Source organism: Buteo buteo, unplaced genomic scaffold, assembly GCF_964188355.1.
Source record: "Buteo buteo unplaced genomic scaffold, bButBut1.hap1.1 HAP1_SCAFFOLD_210, whole genome shotgun sequence".
NCBI lineage: Eukaryota > Metazoa > Chordata > Aves > Accipitriformes > Accipitridae > Buteo > Buteo buteo.
Window position 1 is genome coordinate 24,775 of NW_027439374.1, and position 24,125 is coordinate 48,899.

At 48.5% G+C, this 24,125-nt stretch overlaps 1 long non-coding RNA gene across 1 annotated transcript; it reads right to left on the reverse strand.

Moving 5' to 3' along the window:
- Positions 1–20,256: 20,256 nt before the first annotated feature.
- LOC142028241 (uncharacterized) lies at positions 20,257–23,946 on the reverse strand. The gene is made up of 3 exons (XR_012649489.1): positions 23,359–23,946; positions 20,794–20,865; positions 20,257–20,328 (listed from the first exon to the last, which is right to left on the reverse strand). It is a non-coding gene; the product is annotated as an uncharacterized LOC142028241 (long non-coding RNA).
- Positions 23,947–24,125: the final 179 nt, after the last annotated feature.

The following is a 24,125-nucleotide window of genomic DNA, read 5'->3' on the forward strand; positions in this document are numbered from 1 at the left end:
CAGCTTTAAAGTGTTTTGTATTTTTCAACCCAAATCTCCAATTTTCTGTTAAAATTAAAGTGGCCTAGAAAACCAATCTTTTAATTCTGTGTCACCAATTTGATGATCCACCCCTTCTAAGAAAATTATTGTCAATATTGCTTAGTAGAGACATAGGCAATTAGTGGTTGGACTGTGGCCTCTCAAGACACGCGTCTCATTTTGTCCAGAAGACTCTCAGGCTGCAGCAAGTGCCCAGACATCACAGCAAAAGTTGAGGATCTAAAAAAGAAGCCTGCAAGTTACAAAGGAGGGATGGGCAAGTAAAAGGCAAAAGCCTGAATCCCATCTGTCCTAAATAATGCACTGCTCAGCTCTGGGCTGGCAGCACAGGCCCCCTGCAGATCGGGGTCTTGGGCACAAATCTTCTGCAGTTAGGTGCTTACCTCCTTCCTCAGACAGGAAGAAAGAATAAAAGGAGATCCCCGTTACTTAGTTCAGCGAAGGGAAAAGAAAGTTCTATTTAGATCTGATTGCCTGTTTTGAAGGGTGGACTTTAGCACAAAGGCGAATAGTGCCCCAGTAGCAGGCGGCTGGGCAGGCAGAGGGGCTGCAGGGAGTCTGCTCCCAGGGAAGCTGTTCCCCTTTGTATAATTTAGGAACTGTTGTATTGGGGGTTTGAAGCCGAGTTCCCAGCAGGCACATCCTAGCTCCTCTCTCTCTCTGGCCATTAACTGTCCCGAATCCACTGTGGGTTTACAGAAAGTGGGTCAGGCACCGTTAAAGGGGGCTTCTGTCCTCAGGATGCCTGCAACCTCAAGCTCAGCCTTGCGCTTGGTTGGTGAGAGAGCCATGGCTCTAACTGCAAATCTGAGTGAGGAGGGGGTGTGGATATAGGAGTTTTGCAGGGAGCGCCTGAGCCGCTGGGCTGCTGGACAGGGCGAGACCTGTGCCAGCCAATTCATCTTTTAGCTCCAAATGCCTTTTGACAGAGATGCAGTTCTCCTGGGGATTGTGGGGACGTGCTCCTGCATCTGGAAAAGATGGCTGAGTTCCTGGCGTAAGAAGGGCACTGAGGTTTAGAGGTCGGATTTGAGGCAGGTATGTGATCTTTAGTCAAAAAAATGTATTTTTGTATAATCAAGCAGTTTTTTACCTCTCCTCTGCTAATCCAATGTGGAATATGAGCCAACAAAGGGGAAGGGTGAGAGGAGAAAGGCAGGGAAGAGAGAAAGAAAGGACACTTCCATGCTCCGTTCTTGGAAGTGTTCAAGGTCAGGTTGGATGTGGCTTTGAGCAACCTGACCTAGTGAGAGATGTCCCTGGCCATGGCAGAGAGGTTGCTCTACATGAACTTTAAAGGTCCCTTCCAACCCAAACCATTCCACAACTCTATGATTCTGATTCTATGAAATGCTAACAAAGTGCTGCTACCCTCGGTGAACTGCACGCCAGGATGCTGCCACTGGGAATGCTTTGCTGCGCAAGAATGCTGGGAAGACCAACTCACTGTTTCCTATTCTTCAGCAGCGATTTAACCAGGTGACCCAAAGCTCCCAGAAGGACTATGGACACCAGGATGGCCAGCACCACAGCTGCACTGTACATTAGCGCCGTTTGCATTCTGCAGCCTGTGGACTTTTCTCACCAGCACCTGTAGGAGATGAGACAGTCCCACATATTCATGTGTTCTGCACTGCTGACAGTCGCACAGTGTGTTTGAGAGGCTGAACGGTTGCTAGATGCAGCTGTGCCCGTGGGCTTGGGGCAAGGACTGCTTGCTGGGGACCCTGGATTCCTGAGGAGTGCAATACAGTATTATGAAGGCATAAAAAATAGACAACCAAAGCTGAATGCCTCAGCCCTGCATTCCCACTATGGCTCTGGAATGGCAGCCAGCTCACAAGCTGAAGTCACACAGCCTACAACCACTGCTGTAATCCCATCTGGAGGAGAAACATTCCCCTGGTACGTTGCAATCAACTGCTTCATAAGTGAATGGCAGTGCATGGAAGATGAGCAGCAGACACAGGTGTAAGCCGAGACACCCAAAGCTGCAAAGGCACACGGGTGATGTTCTGGGTAGAAAGTTTTCATGCGAAGAATGCGTTAAGCTCACTGCAATACCAGTAATTGTTAAATGTTGGTCTGCAGAGCAGCAGCTGCAGAGGGGATAGAGTGAGTTTTTGCCTGTGACCCAGCAAAGGAAGTGAAGACTCACGACCTACTCATCCGTTCCTTCCAAGGCTCTACGTCAGAATCCCACTGAGATGCAGAGCCTCTTTCTAAGTCATTTAGAAAGACTACAACAGCCTCCATAAACAATGTCCTCTCTCTCCCGGACTGAGTTGTTAGTCTAATAGACTGATACTGTTTTTCTGAAGTGAGTGCTTGCAGCTCACAAACAAAACAAAGAAAAGATGAGTAATGTAGCAGTCGTTTCATCAATTTAAACAAATTAAGACCTACTATCAGTCTTCCCTGCAGCAGGCCCACATAAATTAACACAATCTAAGAGCCACACCAAAGGCAAGTCTAGTGAAATAATGTCAAACTAGATTGAGTGCTGCAGGCTGTTTGGGGCAAGATTACTGCTCATTTACCATCTCTCTCACCCCACAATATGTTGGTTTCAGCTTTGTTAGCTGCTACAGGTCAACTGATGGAGCCACCTCACAAATTTACTCCGTGCCCCAAGGACTTGAAGAGCTTGATCTGAAGTATCTTTTATACATTATTTCAATGGCAGTTACTACAGCTCTGCGTGATACTTCAGAAGAAAGTTAAAAGTTGAACTTTAGCATAAATCCTAGTAGTATCACCTTTAAAAGAAGCAAAAAGGCTTCAGCTGTTTTGATAAGAACATATCAAAAATCCTTACCTTGCTCTCACCAAGTTCTGAAATCCATTCTTTGGCCAAGTTATTCAGTTTACCAAGAACAACCAGCCTGTAAAGAAAACTTGTGTATAAGTTTGCCCTAAAAAACCCCAGGAGATTAACAAATTTTACAGCCTTGTTATACCTGTGATTCAGTTCTTCCTCATCTTCAAATACCCCACGTGCTTTCATTGCTTCAACCAGCTTCTGAGTATGAATGCAGTCTATATCCTTAGGAGGAGCCAAGCTAATGGGAGAAGTCATTCCATAGTGCCTTTGAGGCTGGTTCTGCAGCCTAGGAGTACTGTGGGAGACAATAAAATACTGAAGACCCCACAACAGAAAAAAAAAACAAACAACAAACCAACCACCTTACTGGAAAATACCCTTCCACTTACAGGTTTCCAAATCAGCTTCTGCTCTTTTGCCCATCATTAACATGAATGAGGGGAAAAAGATCCTGCTTATGGTTTTTAGATAACTTGACCTCCTTGCAATCAGAAGCAGCACAGGACAAACATGGCAGCACAACATTAAATTAAAAGCAGCATGAATTTTTTTTTTTTTAAACACCACAGCACCCTTGCTTTAGAAAGGGAAAAAGGGAGAAAGAAACCCCTACTTTGCATTACCAGCTGAAACCAGGGGAGAGAAAGGAGTGGGACAGGAGGTGAGGACTGTACTTAATGGATCAAGGGTCTCTACAGAAACACTAGTAGCAAAAGGGGGAGACACATGAAAAAGGTCTCTACAACTCATCATGCTTGTCAAAAAGCCCATATCCAGACCCAAAGGCTAAAGGGATTAATGATGCCATTATTCAAACCGGACATTTTCCTACTTCATATACGGACAACTTCAAATATTAGCTGGGTTAGTCGAGAGATGCTTAGAACTATTTAAGGCATCTGACCCACTTCGGCTGGAATGGGATGAGGAAATACTCAAAGGACAGCTTCAACACTTGATTTTAAAAAGGTAGCTTATTGCAGCTCCTTAATTCTAATTGTTGCCTTTATCTTCCACTGAGGGAAGATGGATTTCTCTCTCTCAGAGTAGCTTTATCCAACTACAGACATGGCTTTTAGTCATCTGGTGGGTTCCCCCCGCCTCCCTTCTCTATGACCTCATTTTTCAAACTTTTTTCTACGTGTTTTCCAAAAAGCTGGAGCGGGGGGGTATTAGGACTGTAGTCCTATCAACTAGTCTCCCCAGTCAGAACAGCTCTTTACTTACAAGGGTAACTAGGCCTTTACCTAATTTGCCTTGCCTTGTTTATAGGCATTGTCAACTTCCACTTCCTAAGTAAAAATAGTCATAATGAATATTTTCCTTCTTATGATATTATTTCCATAACAAATCCAGAAGGAAAGCTTATGTTTAATTGATGTGAACTACATCTAAATTAGAACGCCTGCAGCAGCAACTTCCTACATGCTTTATGTATTACTTGCAACGTACAACTTGCACTTCAGAGAGTTTGCACAACACAAGAATGGGTTTTAGACTTTGCTAGCATCCAAGATCTTTCCAGTGTACAGAAGGCCACCATCTGCCTTTCATTGCCCCGTTCTTCCTACAGAGGCTATAATTAGAGATTGACATAAAGGACAATATCAATTAGATGTAGCAGATATTATTAAGAGCAAAGTCTTCTAGGCAAGAATCGATATTTTTCAGTTGCCTGCATGTATTACTCAAAAATTGATCTCATAACTTAAAAGTTGAGGAAAATCGCACTTGGAAAGCCTTACTGAGAGTGACTTATGCCCAACAGAATGTGTTCCCCTTTTGGTATTAAAAAAAAAAAAAAAAAAAAATCTTACTTCTCTCTCTCAACTGTACCAGACTGCCAGGCATATACAAAGAAGAGAACTTAAGAGAGAAAGTAGCACACATGGCATACTACCTATTCATCCATCAGCCTTCTGTTCAAATGAGAAGTCTCTGGCAGTTTAATATTTTGCCAACTCTTGCTATGATTTGTCCACCACAGTGAACAGCTCCAACATACTTCTGTTCCGAGAGATCCTAATTTTATACAAGAAGTTAAACTCATTTGTTGCAAGTTTTGACACTTGTTTATAGCTTCACAAAGCTGCAAGCCATTTCTCCTGCATACTCCAAGAGACAACAGGTAAGTTCACACTATTACAGTTCAGGGAGTTGCCTTCAGCCATCAGGGTGGTATATGAGCCTCCACTGTGAATGCGTCTCTCCGACTCATGTGGTTCGGCTTGCCTCCAGCCGGGTAGAAATTTATCACTCCAGCCTTTTCCACCCACACCACTTGGGAGGAGGAATGAATGGAAATCAGCTCCTGAACCCCCCAAATTGATAGCACAACCCAAACCAAACCAAACAAACCAACCAATCAAATCCAACCAACCAAGAAAACCCCCAAACCCCATGACCTTCACTGAAGTAACACCAGCTACACCTTCCATTCCTACCACACAAACTCATACTAATAAAAGCCTGCAGGCACCTGCGGGCAAGTTAAAGCACCTTGTTCCTGACACCAGCATTCAGAGAAAGCCACTTTTTTTCCACCTTGAAGCTGGGTCGGTAGCCCGAGAGCAGTGACAAGCCACAGGCACTGGCAGCCCGTACAGCACAGATATTAACTCATTTTCCCTCAAACTTCTTTTATCTTCTTCCACGTACGCTTCGTATGCTCTTGCCTCACAATGATGTATTTGGCCTGCTCTTGTCCCTGAACTGTTATTTTCTTGCTTCCTGGAGATTTTAGACAATCTGTGGGATGGATCCGGGGTTTTGTTCTGATTTATCTTTAGGATTTTATAAACACAGTGCACCCTTACACGCTATCTCTAACACATACATACCAAAAGGAAGGACTGACCTGACACTGCAGTAATAGATAAAACAGACTCCTCTCTCTCCAGCTGAGAGAAAGCAGCTTGGCTATTTGGCCTGACTAAACTAAAGAAACTCAAAATTGTCAAAAAATAACAGTGTTGACTCTTCCAAGAATTTGCTCAATCAGTGCCAACTAAGTTGTTAGAAAAAGAATGTTGGAGGCTGACTTCTATTCAATTTCTACAGCCCTGTTCAGCCAGAAATCAAAAGGGTGTCTGTCCACCTGAGCCTTTAATTGTTTTTAATTCTGATAAGGAATTATGGTTTCCTCCAAAAAAGTTCCTTTTTCACAGTCCTCTTTTTGATCAGGTACTGGAGTTTTATTTTAAATAGTTTTACTGCAAGCACAGATCCCCTTTGTTAAAGCCAATTCAAATTAGGCCATTTAAAAATTAAGGACCACTTGTATTCTCCACAACTCTCTGTCCATACTTACTTCTTTATAAATCGGCTGTTGCAGAAGTTAAGTGCTACGGCCTCGTTTAACAGCTTACAAGTTAGTAATACATCGAATTTCTGTACAACACTCGCAGTTCCCAGCCTGGTCTGCCACCTGCTGAGCAAAGTGTACTGGTCCTCGCTGGATGACCTTTTGGAGTGGAGAGAGGAAATAGCAAAAAATCCCATTCAGTTTATCTGAAGAGAATTTTTTAAAAGACATTCTAAAGTTACAGTTCCTTACCAGTGGTGGGTATTGATTGTCCTTGGGGGCCCAGATGACTTGCTAATGCTGTTGCCTTCACACAGGAACCTGATAGCCCTTCTGAATAAACGCAGACAGTTGGAAAATAAGCTGTACTGAAATATAAGAATCGCTGCATATGTTGAAATAAAGCTTACCTTCTCTTCCAACGAACTGCTGGTGAACAGAGAGGAAGATGTAGAAGGGTCATGCAGCCGTCACCAGAGCAGCAGGAGGTGTAACACTCATGAGTGGTGGTGGAGGCGGTGGCAGTAGTGGCTGCTGCTGCTGTTGCTGCCGAATCTGCTGACGCAGCCTTTTGGTGTAGCCAGTTCCATTTCTTAAATTGTTCACAGCCTAGAGGCAGAAAAACATTTACAAAAAGGGCAAGATGAAACTTCAGCAGATCTACAAACAAAAGCCTTCACAGAGGAAAATTACTTGTGTATTCCTGTAAATGCTATCAGTCCTAAAAGAAACCAACAGACAGATATATGAAACCAACATGCACATCACATGAAACACTCATACTAATGACTGGTAACTCAGAGTAACTGTATGTAATGTACTTCAGTGTTAACGCCGAATTTGAAAGCGAGGCAATCATGTCAAACAAAAGCGTGACCTGAATTTGCCAGGTTGTCTCTAAAGAGTTGTAAGCTTCTGTGACAGCAACAGATAATGTATTTGGAAAGTAAATTTAGCCTTATTCAATTACGCCTTGCTTAAGGAGATGTAAATTAGTATCTTCTTCCCTTTCAGCTTTCTACAAATAGCCTTTTCTTACAAGCACTTTATGTAAATGTCATCACGTTACCTCGCGTAGGCACTTGTTGGCAATTAAAGCATCAGGCGAAACATCCATCTGATGCCACGCTGGGCATGTATGTTCCTCAGATTCCAGCAATGCTGTTCTAATACCTCTGTATAATTAGAATAATCAAAATAGTATTTAGCCAAACTAAGGAAGTTTTGGGGGTTCTCATCAATTATAAAAGCACACATATGATTAATGGGTGAATATGGTCTTGAATTGAGAGCATGAAGCTAGAAATGTTCAACAGTGTAAAAAATCTCTAGTATGTAGCAAATAACTATACAGTTTTGATATTTCACTATTGTAACATCTGAAGATGTAGCATAGGCTGTGTCTTGATGTTTCAACTAGTCTCTTTCCCACCATCTAGTACAGTGAGAAGTCCCCAACCTCAAGGTTAATGAATAAAACACGTCTCAAAAAAACATTAGTAGGTTCGAGTTCTGAAGGTTTTAACCAACTCTCCCGTGGAGAAGAATGTGGATTAAATGCCTAACTATCCCTTTGTTGCAGACCACCAAAAGTCCCCAGAGTTGGCTATATAATTTTCTATGAGAGAAAGGGCTGTGGACAAACTAAACGCATTCAATACCTAACACTGTAATCACCTGCACAGTTAGCCACTCTTCTCATACTCGTCCTTCTGCATGTAAAGAAGATTTAACTAGACACGTAAAAAAGGGGGAAAAGCTTCCTGGCTTTCTTTTGCCCTTTATATGAGAAGAGCGCTTTCGTATTCAATTCGTATTAAATATTAAATAGAACTGGTAACAAAGTTATTTTGTTATCTCCTCCTTCTGCTTTCAGAAGTGTAGGGGTCAGCGTTCGGAAGATCTCGCGATGTCACGGAAAGTTAAGAGGGTTAGTCGCAGCCTTGTGATGTACCTGTAACCCAACCTCCCCTTGTTAGTATAAAAGGAATTAACTGCGCAATAAAAGGCGGAAGTTGGCGCTCACACTGCGTGTGTTATCTGTCTCTTTCCCTGGTCCGGGCCGACCAGTGATCTAAGCGTGGCACCTTGATACGTAGCGAATGCTACACAGAAGATCAGATGTGATGTTTTGAATCAACAAATATGGGAGTAACACTTACATTCATCACAATAACTGTTTCCACAGCAGGGAATAACAGCTGCATCAGTCATTAGATCCTTACAAACAGAGACATCACAACTCGTCCGGAACAGGATCATCATCATCTCAGGAGGAGGACGGTTCCTCTGGTAAAAAGGGAGGCTTTTCCTTCTTTTCTCTAGCAGAAGCTTCCCTGGAGGAAGGGCGGGGAAGAAAAAAGAAACAAGTTAAAGATGGGCAAAGGAAAACTTTTCCAAGCTTTGGATTTTACCAAAGGAAGAGAAGAGATGGAATTCTTCTCACTCCACATTAGCCTTCTAAAACACAGGTGCTTAGTTTAAACTACTTTTCTACAGCCACAACACTAGAAAGGGAGGGGGGAACACTTTTCTTTCTGCAGAACTCTCCCATTCATTGGATCAACTAAGAAAGAAGCTCAGACTAGGAAAATTTTTTTTTGACAGCTAGAAATCAGGCAAAATGAATCCCACCTCTCCTTTGCCAGAGGATAAATGTAAATTGCAGGCACAGGATAAAGGTAGTCTCCGAGTAATTACATTTTCTAAAAGGAAGACGTCTATGTTACAGCTTCTACAAAAGGAGATCCATGACGGAAAACCAAAAGTGCTACCAAGTGCATTTTAAAACAGCCACTCTTGTCAGCTGTCCTGGTTTCAGCTGGGATAGAATTAACTGTCTTCCTAGTAGCTGGTACAGTGCTATGTTTTGAGTTCAGTATGTGAAGAATGCTGATAACACTGATGTTTTCAGTTGTTGCTCAGTAGTGTTTAGACTATAGTCAAGGATTTTTCAGCTTCTCATGCCCAGCCAGGGCACCTGACCCAAACTGGCCAACGGTGTATTCCATACCATGTGACGTCCCATCTAGTTTAGGAACTGGGAAGGGGGGGGGGCAGGGATTTTCGCCGCTCGGGGACTGGCTGGGTGTCGGTCGGCGGGTGGTGAGCAATTGCCCTGCGCATCATTTGTACATTTCAATCCTTTTATTACTACTGCTGTCATTTTATTAGTGTTATCATTATCATTATTAGTTTCTTCTTTTCTGTTCTATTAAACCGTTCTTATCTCAACCCAGGAGTTTTACTTCTTTTCCTGATTTTCTCCCCCATCCCACTGGGTGGGGGGGGGGAGTGAGTGAGCGGCTGCGTGGTGCTTAGTTGCTGGCTGGGGTTAAACCACGACATCAGCACACGGTAGTATTTTCTCAGCAACAGGAAAACGTTAGTCTGTTTCACACATGGGACTTAATAAAAGTCAGAGGGGGAGGAAATCTCAGGCCAACAGCTACCTGTTGAATTTGGCAAGAAGCCTTTGAAACAGAAAACAGAAGCAAAATGAGCTTTCAAGGAGAATGACTCCCCTGTAAACACTACTGAAGTGTTTTGCAGAAACGCAGATTCTTAGCATACCGCAAGTTTAGCCAACTTCCAGGGGCATGAGCAGTAGGACCACCCTCTTTTAATATTAGAAAGTACTACAGGTTTTCAGGTTAAGGTACAATGACAGTGCTTCCTCCCTTGGAATGACAGATGCTGGCCAACTGGGTTGCATTGCCACTCAGATTTATGCGTGCTTTCTCTCCTTCACTTTTTGGTCAGTCCACTTAGTTCCATACCTAGGCATTAATAGGTGGTGTTGCATATTTTCCAGATCTTGTCAGCATAGCACCCTTCGTATTGGGATCCTTCACCTTTGTCATGAAACTCTGTGGAATTCCTGTGCTCTTCTTAACTCTGGGAACAGACTCAAATTTTTTGTCCTGTTCAAGAAAAGAGAGGCAGACGTACCTCAAGACCCACACTTAAAATGACATTTCCCTGATGATTTTAAGCAGCAAAAGCCTTTAATCCTCTCCTTTTACCTAGCGTAAGGGTTGCTCAACTGAAATACTTATTTTCCTACATGAATATAGCCAGGATGTTCCAAAGGCTTGAGCGGGGTTTTGAACTCCAGCAACATTCTTTGGCTTAACTTCAGGTTCCTTAAGGCTGACATATCCCTTAGCTCACCATCCACTCAGAGAAGAGACAAACCCGCTGCTCCTCCTCCAAAGCACAATTCAGAGCGAGAGCTTAATCTTGTGCTCTGAATCAGTCACTGGAGAAACCTACACTCACCGTCTATAGGTGAAGGTTGAATTCATACCTCACGCGTATACCTTCAGTGACTAACGTGAAATGGTATCAATACTCAACCAGGGACTTAGTGTAATTACAACACGCAAATATGCAATAGATGGGGTCAAGAGAAATGCCTTGGTTTGATACAAAATAATAAAAACAGTGAACTGTCATTAAAAAGAGTGGAAAACAGAAAAAATTCCAGTAATACTGAAGTATATGAAAATACGCATGAAAGTTCATAGAGAAAGATCTATGGACATACTTAATGTCTAAGACCTAGAAAGAAGATTCCACCTTTATAATTCCAGCTTCCCCTTGAATTTGGAAGGGCTTTGCAACATTGCCATATAACCTCTGCCTTTCACCCCAAGCGAAACAATTCTTAATATGAGTGTTCATGTATTCGTTGCGTAACTGCCCAGGTAAAATAATTAACACCTAGAGTAACACCAGAAGTCCCCCACAATCATACCCCATTTTTCGAGCAGTTCTTTATGTAGTGGCCAGGTCTTCCGCAACAAAAGCAAGTATATGATGGTGGAGGTGGACCCAAGGGTTTCTTCATGTAACTAAAAGGTTTGAGGGGGAAAAAAGAAAAAGGTAGGCACGTGTCTCTCTTGTTAAAACACACATCTCTGCAATTTTCCCATAATCTTCAAAGAACAGATTGGACATGATCAACACTTACTTGACCGGATCGTATTCATGGCAGGACTGTACCATCAAAGCTTTTAGTTCATCTTCTCGGAAGCACTGGCTTCAGCCAGACTGGCAGTCTGTTTCACAGGTAATTTACTTGACACGCACATTGGAAACACATTTAAGCCCACACAGCCAAAGACAACACCACTCACCCCATCCTGTAAAGAGCAGCACAGCGCTAGCTGAGGTTGCATGAAAACAGCGGCTTACATAAAATATAGCTGTACTGAAGATGTTCTGGGGAGTCCTTACGCCATTACAGGCTTTATACGTGCCTGTTAACCTACGTGAAAAGAGCATCCTAGGGCACTCAAAACCTTAGGCTCTCTTTGAGCCTTCCACGAAGACTTGTGTAACTAATCCAATTTTCTCCCAAGTGGACTGAGGCCATGTGCAGCAAAAATTACACTATCCAGTATTTTTAAGCTGATTTTTAAGCTCCAGGCTAGTTGAAGGAGGAGACATCCACTGTACGCTTAATCGAGAAAGATGTATGCAAGGTTCATTATTTAATTCAATTTTGCAGCATTCAAAGACACACAACTTAAGATTTGGGGAAGTTGCTTTTGCTTGCTGAAATTCAGCTTCCGATACAGAAGCACGGTTTAACCTTCAGGTGCACAACCTCTCTTAAATCCTCCACAGAGCTGACGGGGATAGGCACGTCTTGCGTCCCTGAATACCTGGGACTAGGAAAAGGCCTTCTCAGAACGTGTCTTCCCGGCCTCAAAAAGGATGAGACATCCAGCAACCACCCTTACCATGTGTATTCTAAGAGAAAAAGAAATACTGGCAACACTGTTTATCATGGGGAGGAGGAATACAGCTGGAAAACTGTGAAGAAAACCATGGAACAGCAACACAGGATTCTGGATGCAGTGTGTGTTATTTCATGAAAAACAACTTGAAGTAAAAAATGATGGTTGGTGGGAGTTGTGCATAGTAACATGTAGCTGGAGTAGGGTCAGAATACTTAAACCAGGGAATTAGAAAGATATTTTGAACATTGGCAGATATACTACAGATAGTAATTCAGGAGCAGAGCGCAAAAAAAACAACTCCTAAGGGAAGATTCATAATGGTCTCTTTCATACACACAGCATTTCTTTCTGTGGAGGCGAGAGCAGGCTGAAAACCACAGAAGACAGCCAGGAAGAGCAGAAAATTCAGGGCAGTAAATACACAAACTGCAAAGCATGTTCTAGCTTGACCTCGCACAGGGTCACACGTACCCTCATTTCCCAAGAGCTGGTGTGACGGGTACACTCAACCCCATAACCAAACTAGCCGTAGTTTGGTACAGGCTCCAAAGGAGGTAAAGGAGCCATAGCCAGGCCAAGAACTCCTCTAGTTTCAATCTCTTCTCTGAAAAACCCACAAAGGAGCCGAGTGACCCAGTGAGCACCGCTGCCTATCACCTTGGAACACTCATCAGGCGATTAACACAGGAATAGCGGGTGGTTTTTCCAAGACTCATTTATCAAGGAGCAAAAAAAGTTGTGGGCACAAGGAGTCTCATGCATACCCTTCCCATTGCATGTGATTTGACTAGGAGCCAGCCACTTTATCCCATAAATACGACAGCCTAAGGGAGCCTTCTTTCAGCTCTCCCTCCTAGGCAGCGTGGCTGCATGGCAGTGATCTCCCCTCGAGCTGGGACGCCTCTCAAGGTTGCTCCTCGAGGCATAGAGGCCTGTTCTCAATAGCAGATCTTTGCTAAGTGACTGATAGCATGCTGAATTCATACTAAGGAAACAGTACTAATCCACGTAGCTACTTAATATTAACTATTATAAACTTTGTACAGATAATTCCATTAGACAAACTGTTGTCCAAGTCTGAGACTAAGATTGGACCGAGCCGCACCTAGGCTCCATAAGGAGTTTAGAAAGCAAGGGGGTCCCCTCTGAACCTCACGACTCAACGGGAGGGTCTTCCTTACCCTTTTGCATCTCCGGTCTCTGTGTGAATCCTTCCACCTCGATTCTAACTCAGTTCTCCTTCGTACGTTTCTTCCGTGCAGTAATTAATAAGGCAAACCTTGCCGTCCAACTTACTGAACCTCGGGAAACCACTGTCAAACTTTGTTAAATTCCTCATATTTATTGAACTCTGTCAAATTATTATTTCACCTCAATAAAACACACTGATGCTTCTCTCCTCCTGAGCGAGGTGCTTTCCGCCCCTTGGCAAGAGATTGGCGCAGCCGGCAGGATCCTGAATCTGGACTCATGACAGCCCACAGCACAGCCTGCATGGGGTGAAAGGCATGCATCAGACCTCAGGGCCATCACACCCACAGGGAGGCCTGGGGACAGCAAGGGCACCTGCTGTGTCCCCACCAGAGCACGCCTGCGGAGAGACGGCCTTCGGGAAGGGCCCTTTGCTCCTGAGCTGTTCCCTCAGCAGCGCTTGCGAGGTGTGCGTGCAGCTCTGCCGTCCCTCAGTGCTGCTGTGGGGTCTGCGCCTGCTCGGGGAGGGAGGGAGGGAGAGGAGCTGCCCCGCGTTTGCTCTGGGTCGGCAAATCTTTCCCAAAAGGCGGGTCTGCCTGTGCTGCCAGCCACAGCCCTGGGCAGGAGGAGCTGCGTGACAGGAGCCCAAACCCCTCACAAATCCCCCCGTCCCCTCGCAGACCCCAAACCCATCAAATCTCCTCACGGATCCCCCCAGACTCCTCAGAGACCCCAACATCTTCTCACAAATACACTCACAGACACCCCAAACCCCTCACAGGCCCCCCCCAAACCCCTCAAATACCCTCACGGATCCCCCCAAACACCTCACAGACCCCAACATCCCCTCACAAATCCACTCACAGACCGCCCAAACTGCTCACAAATCCCCCCCATCCCCTCACAGACACCCCCAAACCCCTCAAATCCCCTCACGGATCCCCACAAAACCCTCAGGGACCCCAACATCTCCTCACAAATCCACTCAACACCTCACAAATCCCCTCACAGAACCCCCCCATCCCCTCACAGACCCTGCCAAACCCCTCAGAGACCCCAAAATCTCCTCACAAATCCACTCACGACCCCCACAAACCCTTCAAATCCTCTCGCAGACCCCCCCAAACCCCTCAGAGATCCCAACATCCCCTCACAAATCCACTCGCAGACTGCGCAACCCCCCCAAACCCCTCAAATCCCCTCACAGACCCCGCCAAACCCCTCAGAGACCCCAACACCTCCTCACAAATACACTCACAGACCCGCCATTGCCTCACAGACACCCCCCAAACCCTTCAAATGCCCTCACAGACACCCCCATACCCTTCAGAGGCCCCAACATCCCCTCACAAATCCCCTCCACACCTCACAAATCCCCTCACAACCCCTCCATCCCCTCACAGACCCCCCCCAACCCCTCAGAGACGCCAACATCCCCTCACAAATCCACTCGTGGACCGCCCAAGCCCCTCGCAAATCCCCCCCAAAACCCCTCGCAGACCCCAACATCCCCTCACAAATCCCCTCAACACCTCACAAATCCCCTCACGGACTCCCCCAAACCCCTCAGAGACCCCGCCAAACCCCTCAGAGACCCCAACATCTCCTCACAAATCCCCTCACCACCTCACAACTCCACTCACAGACCCCCCCAAACCCTTCAAATCCCCTCGCAGACCCCGCTAAACACCTCACAGACCCCAACATCCCCTCAACAAATCCAGGCGCGGACTGCCCAAACCCCTCACAAATCCCCCCCCAAACCCCTCACAGACCCCCCCGCCCCCCACCCACCTGCACTGACCGGGCTGCAAGTGCACATTGCCAGCTCATGTCCAGCTTTTCATCCACCAGCGCACCCCCAGCTTACTCGCTGGCAGGGCAGCATGGGCACAGAGTAGGCCTTGGGGCCGTGCAAGCAGCCTTCAGCAATAGCTAAAACATGGGTGTGCTACCAACACTGGTTTGGTCACACATCCAAAACTCGGCACCATATGTGCTGCTAGGAAGAAAATTAACTCCATCCCAGCCAAAAGCAGTTATGGCTCAATAGCAGCTTGGTGCTGCTCTGTGTTTTATTTCTGGCTTTGCCTTATGTGGTGTATTTGGCGCGCACGCAATGGAGGGGCTGGGGCTGGTATTGCCCTACACAGTACCCCTGTCCTGTGCACTCCAGGACAAAGCTGGCACAGGGAGCAGAGGTGGGGATGGTGACCTGTTAACGAGCCCCTTTGGTGCCTCTGTGGCTCAGAATTTAGCAGGACAGTCCCACCAGGGAAGCTGGGCTCCCCCAGCCTGTTGGTGGGTCCCATGCCCAGCTCCCTGCCTGCTGACACCGTGGGCATCCAGGTCCCTGTGTGCCCCGATACGAAGTTCGGCCCAGGATTGGTGAATCCCTGGGTCTGCTGCCATTACGACCCGGACAATTGTGCTACTGATCTGTATTTATTGCTGTGCCATTACTCGGACACGAACGGTCGATCCCTGAAGCTGTCCGTCAGGAGTCTGTCATTGTAGCCCAAACCCATACCCTGGTGGGGCTGGCTCAGGCCCTTGCAGGAGGGCCGGCGCGATGGGCTTGGGGCGCGGGCGGGTGGCTTCAATTCCTCTGGGGGCTCGAGGTCTCTGGGCTGGTCCCGCAACAGCCGGCTGGCTGAGTTGGACAGCCATGAGGGCCGGGGTGGAGGCGGGCGGGCCGGGCGGCTGTCCGGGCTGGCGGAGGCCCGTTCCCTGCTGCTCTGTGGCAGGCGGGCCGGTTTTCCAGGCACAGGTGATGGCTCTTGCTGTCGGGTCCAGCTCTCCGGGGTGCTGCAGCGGCTGCTCCGGCTGTCCAGGCCCGAGGAGCAGCTGCTGGTGTCGGACCGGGCTCGCGAAGCTGCGGAGAGGCGCCTGCGGAGAGAGGAGGCTGCTGAGGCCCCACCGCGGCTGTGGGGCCGGGCGGGTGTGAGGGTGCGGGGCAGCACTGGGCGCCTCACGGGGTGCGGATGCCTGACTGCGCGTGGGAGCTGTGGGCGTGGAGAGCTCCGTGCAGAAAACGGGGCACCCCGCACCCCTCGTCTGGGGCTCTGCTCGCCTGCCCACGGCTCGTCTCCTCTCGGCCCTGACCATCCTGACCTGCCTGCTCTGCACGTGCCTGGAAGGAGACCTGCCCGCGACAGACCGAGGGGACCAAAGCTGGGCACAGCGCTGCAGGGCCAGGAGAGCCTCCTGTTCTCCTTTCTCAGCGTGCCTGGCAGAGACCAGCACTCGGCTCCCCTGCCTGTCCCTGACCAGACAAGGGCACAGCCTCGGCTCTCTGTTCAGCGAGATGCTCTCCATCCTCTCTTCAGAATACGTATCCAAAGAGATACGTACCCCTGCACAGAAAAAAACCCTGCCTGTGCTGAGAACACGCATGCTGGCAGTGCTCACGTGCAGATGCGACAGGCTGACTCTTTCTCCAAAGCAAGGCCGAGAGCTGGGAAGGCTCCTCACCACGGTCTCAGTTGCTGGGACACCCTGGTCGAGGTGAACCTCTGGGATTTACGGCATCACCTAACAGGGTGATTTCTGCTGGCAGGTTCACTGGCAGAAAGATGTCACTATTGCGCTTCTCACTTTCTATGGCAATGTCATCCCTCGTTTTTCTTCCTGACCTTGCTCATCCTACGTCTGTCGCTGGGTCTGCTCTTGTCGAGGCAGGGTCACTTTTAACTAACACTTGCCACAGGCGGAAGGGGTTTCACAAAAGAGTGCCCATGAATTGAGAGGCCAGTTAAAACATCTTACAGCAGAAATCTCAGTAGAGTTTGGCCAGTAACTGTCTCGGCACTCCACAATACCCTACCTCTAAATGTTTCATGGCTAATAGCAGCCATCTAATACAGAAGTTTGGCAAAAAAAACTCCCAACAACTCACCGTCGTCTCTTCCTCCACAGACAGATCACACAGCACAGTATCATCCCAAACAGCACGGAGCCCAAGACCGCCACGGCGCCTTCTATGCAGTAGTACCAGAAATCTTGAGGATCCATAGCATTTGTGTTTCTCTTGTCATCCACACCTGCAGGAACAATTCTGTGCATTAGTGTGTCCTGCACGCTACTGGTAATCTCACAGGAGGTCTGACATTGCCAGGAAATGTTCTTTCTCGCTTTGTTAGCATCTCTGCACCAGCAAACATGCTGGGGCTGCAATGTTTCCTTGGTTTCAGTAGAAGCAAAGGAAACTCCCAAAGCCATTGCAAATCAATGCACTCTGGAGCCTCTCTTTCTCCTCAGAGCTTTGCTTACACTGTGGTACGGCTGTAATCCAGTTTTCCCAGTGTCACAGGTTTGCTCCCCCTTCTCGGCCACCCTTCACGTTTGCACACAATTTCTTTTGTGCTCACCCACTTTCACTCCCCAAGGCTTGCTAGTGCTGCTGCCTGGAGGCTCTCTCTGACCCTTTGGGACAAGTTGTCCCACTGAACAGAACTCATGAGGCCAGATGGAGAGCATGTGGGGGAGCGCAGCTGTTTGACCAATCGTTCCTTTGAGCGACACAGACAAAACCCATCCCTGCATCAGGGAGTGCCACCCCCAGCTCTCTCCCCAGCCCATCACCCACACCCTGAGGGGATGGAGTCAGGCCCTCTCAGGAGACACCTGAACCTCGCTCTCTCCCTCTTCGCCTTTTGTCCAGCGTGGGCACTGCTTGCATGCCCCCAGGTTTCAGGACTTGTCTTCCCCTTATGGCCCCCTGCAAGACTGCTAATTACCTGCACTCTTTGGAGAAAATTCATATCTCCTGGCGTGGTGGGCTTCTCCAGGGCTGGACAGCACTGCCACTGCCAAGAATCAGAGAAAGGTAAAGCCTCAGCATGGCTCAGGCACAGAAGATGCAGGAGGGTGGCACAGGTTCCCTCTAAGCCCATGCCCGATCCGCCAGTGAATCCCTTTGGACCTCAGTTCACAGGAGGGATCCCCCTCTGTTGTGCTTAGGGGGACTCAGGGCAAGCTCTGGGATGCAGGTATTGCAGGAGGCACATTCCATTAAGAGTCGTATTTCCCATCGTCTGCTGTGGGTGGTTCAGATGGCCTCACCCCCAAAACGGTAAAGTTCTCAAATTCCTGTGAACAGGGTGCGGTGGGAGGTGAGCATCTCACTGCATCCACACAGAGGGTTACGAGTGAGTGTCTCTCTGGCACACTGATGGCAGTAACCTCCACACCCCAGAGATGACAGTCATCCTCAGAGAGCCGTTGCTGGCTTCTTTTAGAACACTCGCTCTGTACTAATAGTTTGGCTGCTGACAAGATGTGCAGTAGCGGGCACCAGGGGAAGCGGCTGCAGACACACAATGATTTTGATTCATGACACTGGATGACTGAAGGACAGCAATTACCTGGCACGCCTGTTGATTGAATTGCCCCTGTTTTTTCGTCAGAGACTGGCACTGCGTGACTATCTCCTTCCTGAAACGCCTCCTTCTCCACAGCCTCACGGTCCATCTCTTTAGAAAGAAAGTGGCTCAGTTTAATTAGAAGTAACCGTTCCTCATCAGGAACGTGGTCTCTTCAGGAGGCAATACTTCTCAAAACACATTAATAACGCTTAGAAACAAAGCCTGGGCATTTGGGGGTGCACCTAGTCACTAGTCCAAACGATGTGTCATTCATGGAGAAAAATTTAAGCGCTAGACACTTTCCAGTTTACCAGGAGACAGCAAATCCTGACCTGCTAAGAGACTAGGAGATTGCATGTGATCTTGTTCACATTCCACTTGGTGCATTTTTGGCAAACTGCAAGATGATGGTAAATTACTTCCCTCAGAGGAGACAGGAAGATGCTGTGGCCAGTTCAGGTGGGGAAAGAGTCCTTCTGAGAAGCACTTCCCATCATACCAACTCCACCACATGGTAAGGGTAACAGACACGCATACTGGACTGAACCGCAAGCTCTTGCAAGCATATTCTGGGCACTTTCACAAGTGGCAGTGAAGAGCCCACAGTCCCCCAAAACAAGAGGAAAACCACAACCAAGTTATCGAAAACACAACTAGAAACAGACAGGCAGACCACCCGACACCGAATTCACAGCCCTTCATTTTAGCTGCCTTCAAGTTAGGTGTCGGGCCTTCAGCTGGGTGTCCAGCTTTCGCCTGTCCCTGACCCCGAGGTGTCACCGAGAGTCCTCAGACATCAAGGAGAACAATGGGGTTAGACCAGGCTGCGAAGCCGGGGTGCTCCCATCCTGGCCAGGGGATGCCTGCAGCCCAGGCAAAGTCTGCTGGTCTCAGTGACCCCAAGCTCCCGGCGCATCCTGTCCACTGGCCAAGGGCACTCTCCCTGCCAGTGACTGGCAGGGTGCTGGCCCTCTCATGGCTTATCAGGAACCGGCTCCTCAGCCAAGTCCCTCACACACTCAAGGTGTGAGCACTGTCAGTTCCTGCCAGCTGGATACCAACGTCTGCCCAGAACAGCTCTGGCCAGTAACGCTGTAACTGGGGCAGCAGCCCTCCCTGGGGCTCAGTTGAACCACAACTGGCAGCAGAGACTCTGCACCATCTCTACAGCTCACCAGCACCTGCAAGGTGTGAAATTTGAGTGTCAGTGCAGTGCGGCTCTGATCGATCCCTTCCTGCTGCACAGGATTCATGTCCATACATGCATCTGAAACCTCAGCTTCCCAAGACTTCTGGTTATACCCACCACGTGCTGCTTTGTCCAGTTCCTTCAGGATTTCCTTTAGGACTTCTGGTGACCGCTGGGAAGATCTTCCTATTTCAGCTTTAGCTTTATACTTTGCTCTTTGAGGACCTTAACAGAAAGTATAAAGTTAAATTTCTCAAGAATAACATACTGAAAACGAGCGCTTAGTCTGTGAAGTCAGTCAGGACTGACTACTCACCCCTGGGATGCCAGGTGAGCTCCAGCGCAGGACCCAGCCGAGAAGCTGGAAAAGCCCTCCCTGTACCCACATCTGCAACCAAACACCCGCGAGAAGTTCCCATCATACATTGTGATATACACTGTCATACTGAATAGCAGAACATGTAAGGGGATCACCGAGCAACATGGCACACACGATGCAGGCCTATATTCTCACACCTGCAAGAGACATCTTGCTCACATTTGGGCTTTGAGCTGGCAGCTCTCAAAGGAAGGAAAAAGCCATGACGTACCCGTGCGATCTCCCTGCGCGTCAGCCCTGGAACCCGGCTGGGAAGCTGGATAGCCATTGCGTCCAGCCACGTCTGTAAACAAACAGAACAGAGAAGCTCCCGTGAAATATTTCAATAGACTTCTTCAGATGTGAACGGCAACGAAGGCGGTTCACACACAGGATTGCTCCATGGCACTCGTCTCTCCCTGCCACTCAGGAGCACTGTGCAGACCGTTACTGGGTGCCTGGAGCATGCCAGTTTAAAACAAACCATGTACAGAGCTGCCGGCAGAAAGGACTCCCTGGAGCCCACACCAGCTCTAAACTCAACCCCAACAAGCCCAATGGCTTTGCAGCAGGCACTGGAAGCAGCGCAGGGTCAGAAAGGCTGGGAAAGAATGTTTTGCAAGGCAGAGCGCCCCAGGCCACGTCACTGAGCCTGACCCATTCCCTCTCTGCTCTTCTGCATGTCTAAGCATCGGCCAAGAAAATACTAACTTAAATTTCATAGGAACAAATATTAAAACCTAAATGCCCGCTCATTCAAGTGACATACCTGTGGGGTTGCCCTGAGGCTCCCGGACAAGATCCGGCTGAGCAGTCGGGTGGCCATCGGCTACAGGCACAGCTGTAATCAAGCACGTTTCCATTAGAGGCTGTGATCTACTTCTTTCTCAGTGACCTGCAGTCACTGGAGGGGGGTCAGGTAATGACGTGGGACCCAGACATGGGTGGAGGTTTCCAAAGCTGCAGAGGGCCTGGGGACCTGGGTTCACCCAAGGAGAGCACTGCCGGGCTAGAGCAGGAATGCTCCTGTTTTTCTGAGCAGACATCTCCCAAGGACGGACATCCCTGAGGCTGAAAGTCAGGATTCAGCCAGGGAGCGGCAGAGCCAGGGCCCGGGGCACGGCTGTGACCAGCGCGGGGAAGAAGTGCCCCTGCAGGCTATTACCTGGCCCCTGCGGTGCTGCTCTGGCCCCGACATGCAGGCCAGGGGAAGGCTGCTCTGGGGCAGGGCAGCACAGGGCCGGCTCTGGGGATGGTTCCTCACCCCGCGGTGCTGCTCTCGGCCCCACCGTTCACCTGGAAAATGCCTCTGCAGCGGCTGCAGCCCCCTGCACCTCCCCACGGGACATCTACCTCCCGCTGCCCATGAAGCTGGCCGCGGCTCATCCGGCCCAGCCCGGCCCCGCTGCTCTCACAGCCCTGCCACACCACGACCCCAGCCCCGCTGTCACCCCGAGGTGTGGTGGGTGCTGCGCCACGCTGCCAGCGCTGGGTGCTGGCCCTCGCCTGCCCACCTACCTAATCCCCGCGCTTGCCACGGAGCAGCCCCGACATCCCAGGCTTGCAGGGACACCACAAAGAGGATAAGGAGGCAGGCGGGGGTCATGGCCCCCCACGCCTGCACCATGCCGCCGCTGCTGCTGCTGCTGCTGCTGCCGCTGCTGCTGCTGGCACTGCTGGAGCGGTGCCTGTGGCACAGCACTGCACATCACGGCGTGGCACAGCGGGGCTCTGTGACCTCACAGTCCTGCCTTCCCACCGCGGCCACGGCCCTGGGGCACTGCCCCTCCCCCACGTGTGTTGAGTTTTTGGGTTTAGATGAAATTAAGACCCCTTCAGCATCCTAGCTGTCTGCACATCAGCACACTCCCTGCCATCCTTAGGCGCTTTTGGCTACAGCTGCTTCTGTGCTTGCTCTTTGGCCACTGCTCTTCTGTGGATTTCTCTCTGCCTCGGAGTCTGAGGACAATTATGTGGGATCCTCTGGGCTGAGGGGAGGCGAAAAAAAGAAACCCATATTATTTCCTATATGTAAATGCTACTGAGGCTACGGGCTGGCCAGACTTGTATGGAGAGCTTTAAACTAGATTTAGTGGGGCAGGAGGAGGAGGAAAAGGAAGAACAGGAAGAACAGGAGGAGGACTAAAACATCTTTCCTTTCCCACAGTGTTGCATATCTGGGGACTGATACAGCATCACTTGCCACCTAGTCAGTGAGAAGAACTCCAATTCCTCTAAGCAGCTGCAGGTTGGTACCCACCAGCATTGGGTACATGATGCAGATAATAATTCAGCAGCCTGCTGAATGATTGTGAATTCATTTTCACAATCTTTTGGTAAATAACAAGCAAAATAAGCTTAGAGAGTCAGGAGGTAAACTCAAGCATTAATTTCATGTACGAGCAAGAAATTGGTAACTATGGGGAAATGATGTTCAAGGATACAGATAAGACGGTGGAAAACACAGCTTCAAGAAGTCATTCATCTTACTGTCTTCGCTAACAACCCTAGAGTCCAGCATTATGGGGCCCATCTCTGCAACAGGGGCTATTTCCAATTTGAGCTACTCTTCAATACCAAATGGGAGGCTACAAATTGCCTCCCACAGGTGGAACTGCACCATCAGGAATCCTGCTGTACGACTGCCAGATAAAGTGACTTCAAAAGCTGGAGGTGGGAATCCAATTCCAGGTAAAAAAATAAAAAAATAAAAAAAATCTTATCACTACTGCAATTCTTGATGTCCTCTGTTCATACCTGGAACATTTTATGTACCTACATCTCTTAACCACACTAGAGAACACGCTGAGGCAGGAAGGGTTGCAGATGTAGCTCATCGAGTCTAAACCACAGCTGCCTTTAAGGATGTATGGCCTCACTTTAGCTTTCATTGTGCAAAACAATCCCTAGTGTCACACTGATGCAGCCTGCTTTATTTCTGAGTGCAACAAGCCCTCAAATCCCAGATTTGTGGTTTCATGAGCACAATTCTGCTGGATCAGTCCATTCAAGAGAAAACAGACTGCCTAGCAAGTATCTCAAAAGTTCCCAGGAAAGGATTAGTCTGAGAACTTGAGAAGCCATCTGACCTGGAAGGAGAAGTCCCTGAATCGGATGGGACAAAGACAGGCAACAGGACATTCTCTAGTCTCACGAGGCCGAGCTGTGTGCTGAAGAAAGGGCACTGTGACATGAGCTTCTGGTGGAGTCCTTGGTACCACAGGAGTGGCCCCCCCAGATCTCAGTTCAGGGATTTACTCGGTTTCAACCCCACCACGCCTCATATCAGCAATGGGAAGACAGTGGATCTCAAGTAAAGGCAATGGGCTCTCACCCCGATCCAGATCCACAGTGGTCCGTCTTCTACATAGCCTGTGCAAGCCTATCCCTGGGAGCTTGGACTTCTCTGGCCCAAGGCTCAGCCTGTAGCTCTTTCTCGAGAAAGCAGTCCCAGCACCTCTCGTCATCATTCTTCACAGGCGTCAGTTCCACAGTGGACATCAGGCAGACTGACGCCTAGAACAAAGCTTGCTGGGGAGGATGCTGCCTTCAGACTTCTCCCTTTCTTGGAGGCTGAGGTACCTCGACTGAACAACAGGGATAAGCCAAAAAGTAGTCAGTGTCCTTGCGCTAACAAAATCACACAAGAGCCCAAAGGCAGATGCCTTCCCTGCTCTCAGTCCCACCTGTTCAACAGCTCAAAATCTTCCCAAAGCAGACAAATCAGCCTACCAGATAAGGCATGAAGCCACACACCAGCCAACAACATTGACCCCATGCCAGACAAAGGCACAGGCAGAACCAAGCAAGAAACTCACAGGCAACCTTTGCACCGAGTTTGAGCTAGAAGCACGAAGCTAGCACAGGACTACAGCAACCACCACTGCCAAACATGGCCCAAACTGTCAATGACATTGCAGTTTTACATGTGTCCTGGTGAGACGCTTCTGCCTTTCACTCCTACGCTGCATTCTTTGGTACAGGAATAGGCGCCTGGTTAATCTTCTACTTAACAGGTTACTAGATTATTCAGCTATCCAAAACAGAGGGAGTGAGAGAGTGTCCTGGGTTCAGCTGCGATAGACTTAATTCTCACAGGAC